This window comes from Lygodium microphyllum, chromosome 29 (genome assembly GCF_053477565.2).
Source record: "Lygodium microphyllum isolate KBCC chromosome 29, Lygodium_microphyllum_v1.1.10, whole genome shotgun sequence".
In the NCBI taxonomy this organism is placed as follows: domain Eukaryota; kingdom Viridiplantae; phylum Streptophyta; class Polypodiopsida; order Schizaeales; family Lygodiaceae; genus Lygodium; species Lygodium microphyllum.
Window position 1 is genome coordinate 88,757,773 of NC_141163.1, and position 15,547 is coordinate 88,773,319.

Genomic DNA, 15,547 nt, shown 5'->3' on the forward strand with positions numbered 1-15,547 from the left:
GAGATGTGTAATGCTTTGTTGGTCAGTTTTGATCATAAATTCAGATCCCATTAAATAATGTTTCCATTGACGTAAGGCTTGTACTACAACTAGCAATTCTTTGTCATAGGTAGAATATTTAAGTTCAGATGGTTTGAGTTTGCAACTAGAGTAGGCTATGAGATGATTATCTTGCATAAGGACTGCTCCTATTCCAGATCCACTAGCATCAGTAACTACTAAAAAGAATGGTCTATTGAAGTCAAGTAGTTGTAATACATGGAGCCCGAGAGGAACACCAAGGAAAAAGGGAAATCTCTTGCAAGAAAATCTATCTTGTAACATCAACAAGCTTGTTTATCATGTTTCATATGATCACAATGAAGAAAAGAACACCAGACACAACAAATCTTCATGCAGCATCATGTAGATCTCCCACGGTTTTTAATAGAATCAACCATATTCTTCAATATCTTCACAAAATCCATCAATAGAACAAAGAAAGCAAAGGAATACACCATCTTTGAATGGAAATACATCTCATAGTATTCATCTTCAATATCTTCATAGTCTTCTCTCTCAATCTCTCATATACAATCACTCTGTTTCAGTAGAATTGGCTATCTCTGACTCTCTCTCTCTCTTTCCATCAATAATACATCATCTCCTCACTACAATCTCTCAAAATTCACTCTCAATAATCACTCTTAGGTCGTGGATACCCCTCCCAAGAGGTATGTCTGATATGAAGAGTCACCAGAGCCACTACAGTGTCCTTTCATAGCTCACTACTGTCACTTCACTCTAGTCTTCACTTGAGTTTTTGGCAGCTACTTCTTCCACTTCTTTCAGCTCTTTTGCACTTGTATTCACCTCTTTCCAAGGCTAGAAAACTTTCCCAAAGTCACACATACATTCCACAGAACACATACAGAAGCATGCAGAACATTCTACAGAACAATACCAGAACAGCTACAGTACAGAACAGAACAGAAACAGAACAGAAGCAGAAGCTCTACAGAAGACCTACAGAAGGTTACAGAAGGTCATCAAAACCACATAACTCATTCTCAAATCATTCCAAACTCTCACAAACCATTCAATAAACTTTCACAATATCTCATTCTTCATCAATCAATACTCTATCCCTCTTCACAGAAGATAATCAGAACAAAACATACCAAAACAGAGCAAAACAGAAGGTATACAGAACCTATCAGAACCTATCAGAACGTCACAGAACCACCAATAAACATCATGATCTTCCAAAACACCATCATTATCATCCAAAACACTCTCAAACCACTTCTAAATCAATCAATCATCTCATAAAATCAACCATTCAGCTCTCAAAAACAACAAAAATCAGCCAAAAAACAAGTCATTTCAACACTCAACATATCCCCACACTTAATAAGGAAGCGTCCTCACGACCCAGGAAAAAGGGAATACAAGTTCATGGAAAAGCTCAACTTTGATCTTCAATATCTTCTCAAAAATAATCCATCCACCACAACCCCAACTTATAACCTGTTTCTGATATAAAAATACAAAGAAAGGAAAACCCTTTATACATTAACACCACTTATCAAACAAGAAAATCACAACAAAGTTGTAAAGGATATAAGAGTTTGCTTCTTCTTCATCAGCATCAACTTCAATTCTCCAACCACGACCCCATCACCACAAATCTCCAAAACATAGCTCGTACACGAAATCCAATAGGAAACCACCACGTTCGTTTGACATAAATGAACTCACAACACAAACACTAATACACAACACAACCATCTGAATGACTCCTTCAAAAAGAAAGATTTTCATTAAAAGCTTCCACCATACATTGGAAAGGTATCAATGAAGATGATCCCTCTTAAAAGATTGATGTTGTCGGAAATGATCCATAGATAAGGATTCATCTACAAAGTTTTTGGGAGGATTTTGAAAAAATTGAAGATAGCACATCCTTTCCAACAGGACCAGGTATCTGCTAGGCAAACAGAGGGCATGAAAATACAATATCTCCAGCTACTGGGAATCAATGCTAACATTGACATTCATGCACAACTTTGGAATAGGCTTTGAATCATTATGAGAGTGCCTATGCATATACGCCAGATACCAAGCAAAGTGAGCAGTTAATCTCACTGAGGGATCTGCAGACTGTGAATACTGTTGGGCAAAATGAACATAGTTCTGATAAGCTTGACTGGAAGCTGTCCATTCTCCTGGAATTACGGGCCAATTAATCTGCAGTCCTGTAAGGCAATCATCCGAACTCCATCCCCTTCTTCTGGAAATCTGATTATCAAACCCGTCACATTCACTAACCAACTGAGGTGGTTGAGATATAGAAGTGTTAGGAGAGGGTAGTGGAATAAGGGAAAGTGGATGTAGGGAAGGATAGGGAATATCATAAAAGGAAGAAAAGGTTAAAGAAGGAGTGGCAGAAATTTGTAAGGAATCACTAAGGAACGGTGTTAGCTGATAAATAGGAAATGTGGAGGGTACATTAATGAGGGGTGAAGAACAGGGTGGAGAAGGGGAAAATACCCTATCCTCAATAAAGGAACAGTATGTGAAAATAGGAATTTGAGGGAAAGATGAAGGTTGGAAAAGAAGAGGTAAAATAATGGTGGAAGTAGACTGACAAAGGGAAAGATATATAGCATAGAGGTGAGCCATTTGTTGGTAATAGAGGAGGGTAGGAACAGAAGGTCCTAAGAGAAATCGTCTATGATAGGCATCAAAGAAGGTAGCATCAAATGGATTATGTTTGGAAAGATAGGTTAAGAGATCCATCCTCAGTTGGTTAGTACTCTGGGCAAAGGTAGGAGCTGTGTTTTGTCTTTGATTCAGAACCACCGAATCAATCATGGGATGCCACGAAGTATCCTGGCAATCAGCTACTTTGGAGGAATAACTTTGGAACATGTCAGCTATGCGCAACTCCAAATGATTGATATATAAAACAGCCTGTAAGACCACATCCCCCACATACCATGCCATATCTACCTCATTTGGAATTAACAAATCTCCTCGGAGATACATGTACGACATCAACATGGTATCTGGTGTGACAGAATCTTCAAAGACCATTCTGACTACCTCTGTCAACAACTCAGCAGACCAAGCCCCACTCCAGCCATCCTCTGGAAAAGGTAAATCCATCGTGGAAAGCTTCATATAGAAGGCCAACTTCTGTAAGTGGTAGTGGACAAAGAAAGAATGGTCTGGTAAGACATATTCCTGAAACTGTTCAAAGGTAGACCATAACAAGTCCATTCTGGACTGCAATCTTTCCACTTTATCTTGGAATAGAGGGCACAAAGTAGCCTGTCTCTGAAGAGCAGCCAAGTCCTGCTGTGAAAGAGAAGGAATCAAGGGAACATTAGGGCTTGGAGGAACAGAGCGGGACTTTGCAAGTTGATCTTGCAACTGCTGGATTTGAGAGGCTTGGGATACCACTGTGTCATTAGCCATCTGTAAAGCTGAAAGCTTGTCATCTAAGAGAGCTTGGAATTCCTTCGCTTCTCTGGACATCCTCTCCTTCTCCTCTGAAAGGCTAGTAACCTGGGTTTGAGCCTCTAGTAACTGGGTCTTCAAAGAAGAAATCTCATCGCTTTGGGTGGCAACCAGTTGGGTTTGCTGTTCCATTTGCTTAAATAAATCTGCTAGGGTATCCTTAGCAGAAGCTAACTCAGATGTTGCCTTATGCAACTGGTCCTTGGACTGCATGAGCTCTTCATAAAAAGATGCGTACAGCTGTTGAACACAGGCTGTCACTGACAACTCAATGGAACTTTGAATATCCTTGCAGAGGAAAGGAATGGCATCTCCTGAGACGAGACTGTTCAGGGAAGAAACTGAGATCTCCAAGGATCCTTCTCGATGTGCTCGGAACAGGTTATTACAAGTGAGATACCCAGGGAGTTCACTGCCAGAAGTAGCAGGGATAGGTACTGAAGGAAGTACAGAAGGGGCTTTATCCGCTACCCGTTTCAAGCGTTTGCGCTGTATGACCAGGGGAGGTGGAGAATCATCATCCTCAATGTCAATGGGTGCTGACTCCTCTAAAGGTGGAGGAGGAGGTACTGGATCGGATGGAGAAGGCGGAGGCACAGTCTTCTGTAAACCTGAATAGGTCAAGAAGGCAGACAAAAATGATCCATAGGTAACATTGGTAACATTACCTCTGGTGACTTTAACAAAATGCTGATCCATTTTAGTGAGGAGGTAAGTGCTCCAATCAATAGCAACTCCTTTCAGCACCATCCTGGAAGCTGTGAAAAGCTCTTTGGACAAATAGTGGGATGGCGTTTTGGCAGGCATAAACCGGTCCTGAAGGAACTGACACATCGTCTTCCATACGGGATCAGTAATCATAGAAAAGGAAACTCCTGAAGAGTTTATCACCTTCTTAACATCAAGGATTTCCCTTGTCTGCTTCTGCAACAGCTTGAGAATCTCTTCATTAGAGAAGAGCTGACGAGTGGTCACAAAAGGTTCTCCTTTGAAGGGAAGAGACAGAGCCGTCCCTAAGCCTCGAGATGTTAAAGTCATAGACATTCCTTGGACTACGCCTGTCTTCTTGCTGTAAGAGGCCAGGAACTCATCACATAACGACGGATCCTCTGGAAGCAGGGGAAAAGGAGTGGCCACAAAAGCAGCAAGTCCCGCCTTCGTAAGAGGCTCAAAAGTAAGTAGGGAAGAGTAATCCCTACTAACGAATGGGACATACTGGATAGGGGGAGGAGCATGAGAAGGCACCATTCAGATGGTTACACACACACCACAAACACAGACAATCAAGGAGAATGCCTGCAAAGCAACAAACAAAAACCAAGGATAAGAGAATAACCAATAAAACGTGACACGACCAACTAACCCCAAGCAAACCACATCCTAGAAAAAATTTGACATGACCTTGAGACAAATGCGACCGAAAGCTTCATGCGATGCATCAGACAAACACCCAGAACCCCGTATCAGGCAACAAAAGAAAAAAAAACTGCATACCGTACCCGTAACCGTAACTAAGACAAGAAACCAAAATAAGACCACATCCGACACATATCAAAACTATATCTGTGAGAAACCAAGACTGGACCATGGAAAATAACTCTAATGACTGCGCATACCCATCCCACGAAACGGTTCATTAAAAAGGGAAAGTAAGTGCAGTGAGGGGGAATTAATTTAATGAAGGGTTGATTTTAATGAATTATTAAAAATGGGTGATTTTTTATTAGGTGATAAACCTTAACAAGAAAACCGCGGTTCCTTATTAGTAATTTAAATCACCAATTATTAGGTGAAGCGGTGCAGTTATTCGATTCTCGGACTTCGATTCCCGACTGGGTCTCTAAATGCAATTCATTGATTACAAATTAAGGTGATGTGGAGCGCTTTTTTGCCAGCGCGTGCTCATGTGACGGTTGGTTCATTGTAATTAAAAATTAAAGTGCCTCTGTAGCGCACGTAGCACGTGCTAAGTGAATGGCGGGTTTATTTTAATTAAAAAGTATGTGTTTTTAGCGCGAATGCACGTGCCATAGTGGTAGTTAGGTTTGATTGAGGTTAAATATTGGTTTGTTTGGTTTGTGTGGTTTTTTTTTTGTTATTTATTTTTAACTTTTATGTTATTTTTTATTTTTAAACGAATAAAAAGGGCAATACCTGGTAGTGGGTGCATGAAAATGCAAAGAATGCGCTTCTCCGCTATCCAAAAATATATGGATGTTTTTTCTCGAGACGGTTAGTTGGTGTGTTGAAGGAAAAAGGTTTGACTGATTATTGTATTGTATTTTTAAGGAATTTAGGGGGAAATTTAAATATTATGATAGCTAAGAAAAAGATATCAAAAATAAATAAAAATGTGAAGGGAAGTGTTAGGAATTTTTCAGAAATTAATTTGAAATTTTTTATCATTGTAAATGAATTTTTAACATATTTTTGGGTATTTGGAAAGATTTTGGAATTTTAAAATAGGCAAAAATATTTTTTGCTGAAATTTAAAGGTTGAGAAAAAAAGAGGGCCATGGATTGCAAAAATAAAAGGAAAGGTTTCTAGATTTTCTGTAATTTTCAGAATATAAAGTGGTTTTTTAATTATTTATTTATATTTTGCAATGTTTTTGGTGTGTTTTAGTTGTTATTTAAATGGAAAAAAGGATTTACGGGTATGTTAATTAAAAATCTGAGAAAAATACCCAGCAACAGGCTGCGTGGTAGCTACGTGGCAGCAACCAACGATCAAAATCCGGCAACCACGTACAATCAATCACGAACATTCACCCACACGCACAAACACACCCGCGCGTGTAGCTGCGTCTCGAAGGTGTCGTGGTGCTGCGGTGCAGTGGTGCAGCAGGGTAGGACAAGGGGCGTACAGGGGGGTAGAGGGTTTTTGTGCGTAGGACCGGGGGCTTGGGTGAAGATGGGTAGTGATGGTGGGAAAGGGGGGCTTAGATAGGAGGGGTGTGTAGTGTGTATGATGTGCTGGGGTGGGGATTGGGTAGGGGTTCAGTGGGGTGGGAATGGGGCAGGAAGGGGGGCTTAGGTAGGGGTTAATAGGTGGGATTTCTGATGGGTGGGAAGGGGGGTTAGTGGGGGGGTAGTGGGGAGTGGTTAGAGGTGGGTGGGAAGGGGGGTTAGTGGGGGGTGGGTTTGAACACGTGGTGTGCATGGTAGGTCAACGAGGCCACAGGGAGGGCGACAGCGTGGTAGGCGGCCCACGGGCGAGGGCACAGGAGGGCGTGACGTGGCAGGCAGCCCACGGCCAGAGGGGCGGGTGTCATAGGCACCAGCGGCAAAGGGAGGGCCACGAGGGCTGGAGGAGGGCGTCAGGTGGCGTCACGGGGCTAGATGGCGGCAGAGAGCAGGGCGGGAGAGGGCGGCGTGATGGCGCAGGCGGCGCAGGAGGGAAACGTCAGGCGTACAGGGCGGGGCCAGGGCCACGGCAGCGACGCTCGACGGCGGCACACCCACGAGGGCTGGAGGCACGGCGGGCAGAGGCGTAGAGGAGGGAGAGAGGGAAGGAGGGGGGGAGGAAAGGAGGCGACGGCGAGGGAGGAAGAAGAGGAGGAAGAGAGGGAAGGAGGGGCGGTGGACGGGCAGGGAAGAGGGAGGAGGGAGAAGCAATGGAGGAGGGAGGGAGAAGGAGGGTAGGAGGAACGGCAGCAGGAGGGAGAAGGAGGGTAGGAGGAACAGCAGCGGGAGGGAGGCAGGAGGGAAAGAGAGAGAGGGAGAAGGGAAAGAGAGAGAGGAAGAGAGAGAAACGGTTAAGGCGGGAGGAGGTTTTTTTTAAAAAAATAAAAATACAAATAAATAAAAAATAATAATAATAATGAAATGGGTGGGCGGGCAGGAGGGGGTGAAGGGTAGGGTCAAAAGGGGGTGGGTAGGGGATGGACAGGGGGTCAAATGGGGGGCGTATCCCCGTCCCGCGCACGTGCGCGGGGCGGGGTAAAAAAATTTGCCGTGACGGGATTGAAATGGCGCTGAGATGACGGGGCGGGTCATACGGGCACGACCGAGGCGCGTAGAGACTCGTAAAATCGAAAAAGGGCGCGTTCACGCACAAAACGGGTGCGTAAATACACGTAAAAATAAAGAAAATTTAATAACTCCCAATCCGGACGTCAAAACGAAATAGTGTAAAAACAAAAAGTGGGCAGGATGGCAGGCGAAAAACAAGGAAAATATGGGACGGAGATTCCGGGAGGGGGAAAGGGCGGTCACGTGCAAAAAACACAAAAAACGAGCCAAAAACGCAATTAAAAATTAATATCGAAAAATCCGTGCATCATAATGAGGTGCAAAAAAAAGGAAAACTGTGCAGAAAGATGTGCCCGACAATCGGATCACATCAAAACATAATTCTGACGGAGATAAGACGCGTTCACATGGGAAAAAACCCAAAAAAATAACCCTAAAAATAGGATCGGAAATTAATATCGGACGAACCGTTCACCGGAAAGACAGGCAGTAAGAAGGAAAAATGTCCGCAGGAAGGGGTGGCACAGCGTTATCACGTTAAAGCACAGTTCCGGTGGAAGTAGGAGAGGTTCACATGCGAAAAACACCAAAAATACGCTCGAAAACTGATTTAAAAATTAATACGTAAAAATACGAAAGTCGAAAAAGGGTGGAGGAAAAAGGAAAAAGGTAGGGGAAGGCACAGGGGACACGGCTGTCAAATCAAATTGGAATTCCGATGCAAATAGGGCAGGTTCACATGGAAAAATGTCAAAAATACGCATGAAAAAGTCTTAAAAAACCGGAAAATTAATAATGGACAAACCGTGTATCAGAATGATGCGGAATAAAAAGGAAAAATGTCAGGGGAAAAGTGGTGGTCAGGGCTATGACGTCAGAGCATGGTTCCGAAGCAAGAAAAGTGCGTTCACATGGAAAACCGGCTAAATTGCGCAAAATGTTTCAAAAATTAATAACTCAAAAACTGTGCACCGGAACAAAGGTAGGTAAAAAGGAAAAATGATCAATTCAAAGGGAGGAACAGGGCTATAAAGTTGGATTTGGACTTCAGTGAACGTAGTATGCATTCACATGGTAGGACCTCAAAATCAGGGAATAACGAGAAACGGCAAAGGAACAACCCCAAAGGTGGGTGGAACATAACCGGGTGGGTGGGAAGGGATCCCATTAGGGTAAAAGCAATGCAAGGCATACATGCATGAGCAGGATAAGGCATATGCAGAGGATATGCAATGTAGACGCGCAGGGATGCGTCCCCACACTTAAGACCTTAACGGACAGGGTTAACCGAGCAACAGGGACCTAGGACCACGCCACAGACCATCCACTAACTTCCCCACACTTAAAACATGACCGTCACGAAGAAACCAAAGTGTAGGGTTAGAAAAACTTGGCCCGTTTCATCAAGAATCAAGGTTGAGTGTCGACGGCACGTCCAGTGTGGTTGTCGGTGCTGGAGGGACCAAGGCATCTTCTCGGCACACGTCCGTCATGGCAGGGACCATGTGGCAGCACCCAGGGAGGTAGCTGATGGAAGGAATCACAGGAAATTCGTCGATGATGAGGGATACTACACTCAACTCACAGTCACTCAAACGAAATGAAAGAACAGTCACTCGCCCCATGACTAATATCACTCGAGGAAGAATGATTAAAACCCATATCTCATACTCGGTTGAGGAATCGACAAGGGGAAAATGGTGCAGAAGGAGTATACCAGGGTGCACAGTTGATGGTGCAGTAGTGCGTCCAACCCGTCTGGCATAGGTGCAAGGAGGAAGGCAAGGGAGCCTCACAGTGCAGTGCACAGAACAGGGTGATGTGTCTGGTGTTGACGGTAAAGACCCATCCTGTGGGTGCACAGGGAAAGTGGAACATACCTGACTCCAAGTGTCGTAACGTCCCTCAATCTCACCTCTCGGTAATTGATTGAAGAAACTCCAGTCACACTCATCCCACCCTCTGTCTCACTCTCTGTTGATAGATACAGGAGGGCAGCCTTTTCCTGAAACCCATTGATATAATCCTCACAGCCACTTGTGCAAAGATTGTATGCCTTGTGCGCATTTGATGGTGCAACTGTGTATCCCGCCCTGTGCCGGCATACGGTGCGAGAAGGAAGGCCAGGGAGCCTTATGGTGCAGTGCACAGAAACAAATTGTGCTTTGTGCATTGAGAGGCCCATCTTGTGCGTGCAACACTTCATTCACACTTCTCACCTTCCATTTGATTTGAAGGGAAAAGACTGGTCTCTCACCCCACCCTCTGTCTCACTCGTTGTTGATAGATACAGAGGGCAACCATACTCACTTCCCCATCCGGTTAGGATGAAAGCTCACATCACTCGATCGTTTGTCGATGAAGATCGCATCATCAGTTGTTGAAGAGGCGTACCCCGGGGAGGTAGCCACCAAATCGAACGTTGTATTGGACAGGAACATGTCATCTGCTAGAGGACAGGTAGACGCTTTGCAAAGAGTCCCAGGACACAGCGTACCAAGGGAGGCAGCTTTGGAATTGGATCCTAGGGATATCAATCAATCAATCCACTTTCTGGACTGTTGGGTGTTACCACCTTTTCCGCAGCCAGCTTCTCGCCCAAGGGTGTTTATCACCTTTTCTTGGAACGAGACCTGCTATGACAGGGAATTGATTCCTTTTCTCTCATAACAGATTTGTTTGTTTTTTTGTTTCTTCTTTGTTTTTCTTTTTCTTTTTCTTATTTTTCCCTATTCCCGAGGGTGTTTCCACCTTTTCTCGAAGAATAGGTCGGCATGGCAGGGACCTAAGTCCTTTTCTCCCATAACCGATATGTTTTGTTTTTTTTTTTCCTTTTTTTTTTTCAAATTGAGCAAGGGAATGGTAGAAAGACCATGTATCAAGACCAACCTCGCCATTGTCGCTGGTGGAAAATAGAGGATAAGAGATCAAGGCTGGAAGGGGGTTTTGAGGGGACAGAGGGTTGCGTCCACCTCATCAGAAGTGGCTGAAGAACGGCTATCAAAAGTAGCATCATAAGAAGGACAGTGCCGCGCCAACGAGGGAAAGGATCAAGTGTCCGTAATTGTCAAGATCCCCAAGGAGGGAAGTACTTCTTCAAGCGATATCCATTGATCAGAAAGGGATCATCAGAGGCATCAACGGTCTGCATTTGGACAGAACCATTAGGGTTGACGGCAAGTACTTTATAGGGGCCCATCCACCGCTGTTGAAGCTTGCCAGGAAACTTGCCAAAGCGTGAATCATAGGCTAGGACCAAATCACCTTCTTTGAACTCCTTGTGCTTGATGAAACTGTCATGGTAAGCCTTACGTCGGGCTTGTGTGGCTTCCATGCACTGTAGAGCCATCCTACGAATTTCGTCCAAACATTCCAGGTGCAGGAGACGGCGTTGCAGTGAATCATCATCCCCCAAACGTTCTTTGATAGCCACTCTCAAAGAGGGTAATTCCAGTTCAACTGGAAAAACAGCTTCTGTTCCATACACCAGCTGGAAGGGTGTCTGTCCTGTTGCTGCTTTATGGGAGGTTCTATACGCCCAGAGGGCCTCTGTAAGTCGATCGTCCCAATCACGACGATGTGCGGCGATTGTTCTTGTCAGGATCGAGCAGAGGATGCGATTGGTGACTTCGACTTGGCCGTTGGCTCTGGGGTAATAAGGAGTAGACTTGCGATGGCGGATCTTATACAACTCCGTCAACTCTTCCATGACTTTGTTGAGAAAATGCGTGCCTCTATCACTTACCAGCTCTAAGGGACTACCAAAATGGGTGATGATATTCTCGTACATGAACAGGGCCACGCTGTTACCATCGTCTCGATTTAGGGCTTTAGCTTCACACCACTTTGTAACATAATCCGTACATACGAGGATGTATCGGTTCTGTTTCCTTCTGGTAGGAGGATCGATCGGACCTACGAAGTCAATGCCCCACTTCTCAAATGGCTTCAAAGGAAGGATAGGTTGCAGTGGCATGGCACTTGTCTTCGTGGGTTTCCCCATTCTTTGACAAGCATCACATCTTTTACAGTAATCATAGGCATCCTTGTGAATGGTAGGCCACCAATATCCTGCTAGCAGAGCCTTCCTGGCTGTAGCTTCTCCTGCAAAGTGACCTCCACATGGCTCGTCATGGCAAGCCTTCAGAACAATCCCAATCTCTTCTCCTGCAACACATCTTCTGAGCACTTCATCTTTGCCTTTCTTGTACAGTGCACCGCCTAGCAGGGTATAGGGGGCTGATTCTAACATGAGCTTCTTCCTTTCCCGACTAGAAATGCCAGGAGGATACTGTTGGGTTGCCAGCAGATTGGCAATGTCTGCATACCAGGGAGTTACAGTTTCTACCAGGAATAGGGAAGCATCAGGGAGGTCTGGATCATCCTGCTCCTCGTCTGCAGTTTGTGGGATACGCGACAGATGATCAGCCAGAACATGGGAACGGCCAGGCTTAGTAATCACCTCAAAGTCGAACTCCTGGAACAAAAGGAGCCATCTCATCATACGTCCTTTCACATCTGCTTTGTTCATTAAGAAGGACAGGGCCTCATGATCCACATAAAATTTAAAGTGGGTGGATAGGAGGTAGTGGCGGAACTTCTCCAGGGCAAACACCATTGCCAAGCACTCCAGCTCGGTCACTGTATAGTTCCATTCCCTATCAGTGACTTTTCGTCTTGCATAATAGATCAGTTGATCCAACTTCGAGGAGCCCTTTTGGCAGAGGACAGCACTTAAGCCTTCAATTGATGCATCAGTGTGTACATGGAACTCTTTCGTCCAATCAGGAGGTTGCAGAATGGGTGCCTCAATCAGACACTGCTTCAGAGTGTGAAAGGCTTTGTCACATTCTTCTGTCTAAGTAAACTCTGTATCTTTCCTCAGGAGCTTGTGCAAGGAAGTTGCCTTTGTCGCAAAATGGGCTATAAACCTTCTGTAGTAACCCACATGGCCTCAACTGTTTGAGGTTGGTGGGTGCTGCCAGAGCTGCAATCTTTTCGATCTTTGCAGGGTCTGTTGATATCCCTTGTGCAGAGACAATGTGGCCCAACAGGACTCCAGAAGAAACCCCAAAGATGCATTTGTCGAGGTTGAGGGAAATCCCATACTCTCGGCATCGATCAAAGCATTGCTCCAAATGTCTCCAGTGTTCACTGATCAAACTATAGACACAGAAGTCATCCAAATATACTTCAATAAAGTCGTGCAGATGATTTTGAAATGCAGCCATCATGACTCATTGGAAAGTAGCAGGGGCATTGCAGAGCCCAAACGGCATCACCCGGTAAGCATAGGTTCCCCATTCTGTGGTGAAGGTTGTTTTGGATTGGTCTTCTTCCGCGATTTGGACTTGGTTGTATCCACTGAATCCATCCAGAAGAGAATAAAGTTCATGTCCTGCCACTGTGTCCAACAGTTGGTCTGTGAAAGGGATAGGAAAATGATCCTTTTTCATCTTGGAATTAAGCTTTCGGAAATCCACACATATTCGCAATTTGCCATTCTTCTTGGGTACAACCACGATGGGTGAAACCCATTCACTATTTGCCACTAGATAGATGAACTCGGCTTCTAGAAGCTTCAGCAGCTCCGCTTTCACCAATGTGGAATAATTCGGGTTCATTCGCCTCTGTCGTTGCTGTACTGGCTTGGCATCAGGCTCCAAGTCAATATGATGTTGACATATTGTGGGATCAATCCCCTTTAGGTTTTTGTAAGACCATGCAAACACGTCCAAATTTTCTTTCAACAAGTTGTACAAGGTTGACAACTCCTCTTCTGGGAGACTGCTACCCACCTTCAAGTGGCGTTCAGTGCCTTCAGCATCCACAAAGGTTAACTGCCTTTCACCTTCTACTTCACGGATAAAGGTCCCGCGGACTGCTTTTGGGTAGAGATCCGACTCCTTCAAGGGAGTGGTGTCCTCTTCTGATGTCCCACTAGAACCAACTTCTTCTTTTGGTAGAGACTTAGGTTGCTCGTTAAGACGTTGGAATGGGATAAGAGCTGTTTCGGGTTTGCTTTCAAAATTAATTACCTCTTGGCTTGAGGACTCCTCTTCTGAAGATGACACATCCAGGAACGTCACATAACAGGGACCTTATGATGCCTGTTGGGTTAGTTGGATTGGCGCTTGTTGGCACGGTGCATCATCATCATCTTTCTTTGGCAAGGATGGGTTAGGACGGCAGGAGCCACTCTTAAAAGACGGCTTATTCTTCTTAATACATTCCTTATAAAGGTTTTGCATATGAGAAGATCCATTTACCAGACCAAATGGTACCATCACCATTCTCTCCCATAGCATGAGCTCATCGGCTTCTGATGCTTCTGGAACTTCTTCCTCAAATGTATCCTCTTCAGGTGGGATGGACTCTTCCGGATCACTTTCATCAGCTTCTTTGTCCATATCAAACCCAACCTCTTCTGTCTCTGTTTCTGCTTCTGCTTCTGCTTCTGTTTCTGTTTCTGCTTCTGCTTCTGCTTCTGTCTCTGTTTCTGCTTCTGTCTCTGTAGGAGCTCTGTAACAGAAGAACAGATTCTCTGTTTTCTCTCCTGCCTCTGTCTCTGCTGTAGCCATGTAACAGGGAGAGCAGTACATCCATGCTTCTATCTCACTATCAGAAGTGATTTCAGAAGTCATGCCTGATTTAGGCAGGAAGTATTCACCCATTGATAACGGCTTTGCCTCTTTTGGAAGTCGGCTTACAGTATCCACTGTTAAGGAATGTGCCACTGTTTTCTTAGGAAGGATCTGTTTGACAGCATCTTCGTCTGCTGATGTTCCATCTGTAGCCTCATTAGGGGAGTCAGAAGATAATTCCAAAGAGGTGGATCCATGTCCTTTTTGAGAACCATACAGTTTCGGCACCACTTTGTTGGGTCCTCTACCCAAAGTCAAGGTTCCTTTGAACCAATCCGTCCTTGCTCGGGCTTCAAAAAGCCATGGTCTGCCCAGTAACAGAGGATAGGATGCACCATAAGAGTTTGGCTTCACCACCAAATAGGTTAGCCAATAATCTTTTCCAGCCACTGTAGTCTTCACATAGGGAAGAATGCCGAAAGGCTTGATTCTACTCTGATCCGCCAGTCTGATGAGCCATTGGGTTGGTTGCACACCTTGTAGGCCTAGATCCTTCATTGTCACATCCGTCATAATGTTTACTGATGAACCACCATCAATCAGTGCGTTTGCAATGAAGCAGCCTTCAATCCACACGCCAATCTCTGGAGTACCCGGATCTAGGAAAGCATTAGCCACATCCACTTCTTTTACAGGCTCTGGAGCCTTGTTGGACTTTGTTGCTATTGAGGGAGCAATCCTTAAACCACGTCGTCTTGTCAGTATACTTTTGAATCTTTTCCGGCAACTGGGAGACAACATCAATAATTGTCGAAATGTGAGGTTTGGTTTAAAGGTATCTAGATCTCTGACTAGATCGTATTCCTTAATAGGATCCACTAGCTTCTCTAACCGGTTAGGGAATGGGGCAACACCCATTTTCATTTTCCCTCTTTCTTCCATCAGAGGAATCATGGGAGCTTCTTCTGCCACCTGTGGCACTTCCTCCTCTTCTGTATCCTGGACCTCTGGTCCTGTCTCTGTAACTGTTTCTGTAACTGTCTGTGGCACTGTAGGGCTCTGTACGGCACTGTTAGGCTCTGTTATGTTCTGTTCTTCTGGTGGAAGACTGAACTTCACTGTTCTGGCAGGATGGTTATTTTCTTTCTGGATAGGTGGTTCCTTCTGCTTTGCACGAGTGATGGCAGCAACTTCCAATTCCACTAAATTGGAGGTAGGCTCTTGGGCCTTGGCCGGACTATCAGTAGCACTGTTTTTCATTGGGGCTGGGCTTGGACAGTCTTTTGCAGTGTGGCCTTCTCCTTTGCATCGATTGCATAAGGGCTTGTAATCTAATGACCTTCGAGGATTTGGACAATTTGGTGAAATGTGTCCCTTTTCTCCGCATCTGTAACATTCCACTTCTGATCTCTGACCACCGCCAGACTGTCTTCCTCTGTAACTTTGAGAAGGAAATCTTCTGGGTCCGAAATTAGGACCAAACT